Genomic DNA, 2,894 nt, shown 5'->3' on the forward strand with positions numbered 1-2,894 from the left:
TCATACACTCATACACATAAAAATAAATACATAAATAAAAGAATCAAAAATTGGTAAGTCAATGTGACTACACAAAGTGAACCTAAGTACATAACCTGATATAAGTACTTTATATTCACAAAGATATACTCAAGCTCTAAAACATCAACCAGCATGATTATCTCAGCTTTGGTGCCAGATGGACCTATGTTTCAATTTTCGCCCTACCTTTACTAAGATCTGTGTCTTTAGGCAAATTGTATGAACCCAAATGAACCTGTGGGTCAAGCACCTTGAGCTATCCTAATGTCAAAGGCTTAAACGTATGTAAGTAGTGGCTGTTCATTACTGACTGGCACAATACCACCTTGTACATTTGCAATAGTTGAACATGTCTGTGAAATCTTTAATCTCTCAATAGATCCCACTGCTGGACAAATAAAATAGAACTCTACAGTACTGGTGAGGGTACTGAAAAAAATTGGTGAAGTTAAGAGTTTTAGTCCTGTGCCGGGCATGGTGGCTCACGTCTTTAGTCCCAGCACTCGGGAGGCAGGCACATCTCTGTGAGTTCCAGGCCAGCTGGGCTACGGGGAGAACCTGTCTCAAAAAAGAAAAAAGGAAAAGAGCTCTAGTCCTGTAACAACACAGTCTAACCCCAAGTGGGAAATTGGTTTCTTTCTCTTCTGTACAGCAGGGATGGTCTTAGTCAATCACCCAGATAATGTAATAATATAACCACTCAATAAACAGAAGCTACTGTTGTGGTTCAAACAAGAGACTTATCAGGTGCTTCTAAGAGAATTATCAGGACTGAAACTTTGGCCACTGTGTTCTTACTGTATGTACACAGTCAGCTCCAAGTCACCTTTTACTCACAATCTAACCTCACCTTTCTCCTGTAAGCACTTCCTAGGTTTAGTCTATTATCACTCACACAGATACACTGATACTTTCTAATATATGATCATGGTGTCTTCTTTTTTTCAATGTGAGTTCAAGTTCTACAGTATTCAAGAAAATTGTAGTCCAGAAAGAATTATAGTAAAAAACTAACAAACAACTGATCTATTGCTTGGAACCCTTTTGCTCTTTTTTTTTCTTTCACATTTATGGGGCTGGAGAGCTGGCTCAGTGAAAAGCACTGGCTGCTCTTGCAGAAGACTTGGGTTCAATTCCCAGTATCCACATGGCAGCTAACAATCATTCATGACTCCAGTTCCAGGGGATCCACTGTCCTCTTATGACTTCCATTGGCACTGCCTACAAGGGTGTACTTATATACATGCAAGCAATACCCTCATACACACAAAATAAAAATAATAATAAAATATTTTTTAAACTATATTTATTTAGTGTACTTTCTTAAAAATTTTAAGAATATCTGGGCTGGTCCGACGCATGGTGGCACACACCTTCAATCCCAGCACTTGGAAAACTGAAGTAGGTGGGTCTGTCCAGGTTCTGTAAGAGCAGATCCTGCATGTTAAAGAACTCTGCTCCCACTATCGGGGACAGCTACTAACAGTCTCCTTGGCTACTCAAGAATCAGCACAGTTCTCAGGCAGGCTGGAGGAATCAGAGAGGAAGACCGAAGGATGCCCCGGTCCTCAAAGAGGTGTCAGAAACTCCCACTTCTGCCATGTTGGCTCTGACTCCTCTCTTCAGAGCCTCCACAACTTCTCCCTCACATGCTGTCTATGTCTTGTGCTGGGGCCAGAGCTCTCCCCAGAATCTCATCATGCTGTCATGTATCTGTCCTTCGTGATGTCAATAACTCTTTAAAAAATTATTTTATTTCAATACTGTCAGACCAAACTCCAAGCTTTCCACTTTCTTTCCTTTATGGAAACCTGATTGGATTTTAAAAACCTTGAAGTGTCAGACCTGGTGGTGTCACGCCATCTCCAATGAAGCCTGCATGAGATCCTCCGTGGGTTGAGGCTGGAACTTCAAGGAAGGTTGCCTCTTGGAATTGGCTGTGCTAAAAAACATGCAGTGTACTTGGCATGCTTTTACTTGCTATTATCTTTCTGACTGTCACTGTATCATGATCCTTGCCCACTCTCTCGAGGACCCTGTTCCCGTCGGACTGAACTGCCCCGGTGGCACACACCTTCAATCCCAGCACTTGGAAAACTGAAGTAGGTGGGTCTCTGTGAGACTGAGGTCAGCCTGGTCTACATAGCAAGCTCTAGGCCACCTGGGGCTACAAGGAGACCCTGTCTCAAACAAACAAACAAACAAACAAAAACAAAACAGAACACTCTGAACTGAATGACTTCTCACAGGACGTCTCATTCATTGTGGGTCCACACACACCTGAGGCTGGACTGCTGCTGACCACAGACCCACAGGCCCTGCCTGGGAAGGGAACAAGCCTTTCCCTTTAGAAGCCCAACATCACCTCTGACAAGATGCAGAAAATTTCCCCCTTTCAACAGGACATGTAATTTCACTTCCTTACTCTGCAACACCAATCTTGTCAGCAAAGATGGAAGATGAAAAAAATGGAGTCAGGCATCAATTCATTGATTAGCAAAAGGTTTAAAGGCCATTAATTACTCATATTCCCTCATATGGATGCTAACTGCTTCACAGCGATCACCATGTCGCCCTGGATGGCCTAAAACTCACTATGTGGACCAGGTTAGTTCCAAATGTACACAGATCCACCTGCTTTTCCTGATTACAGCCATGCACCACTGTGCATGGTCAGTTTCACTTTTAAAATGATTTTAAAAAAAAAACCAAAACTCATGTATGCTGGGCATGGTGGCACACACCTTAAATCCCAGCACTTCGGAGGCAGAGGCAGGTGGATCTCTGTGAGAATGAGACCAGCCTGGTCTACATAGGGAGTTCCAGGACAGCTGAGGCTACAGGGAAACCCTGTCTCAAAAAGACCAAAAAAA

The sequence above is a fragment of the Nannospalax galili genome, unplaced genomic scaffold, assembly GCF_000622305.1.
Source record: "Nannospalax galili isolate Female #2095 unplaced genomic scaffold, S.galili_v1.0 scaffold1573, whole genome shotgun sequence".
NCBI lineage: Eukaryota > Metazoa > Chordata > Mammalia > Rodentia > Spalacidae > Nannospalax > Nannospalax galili.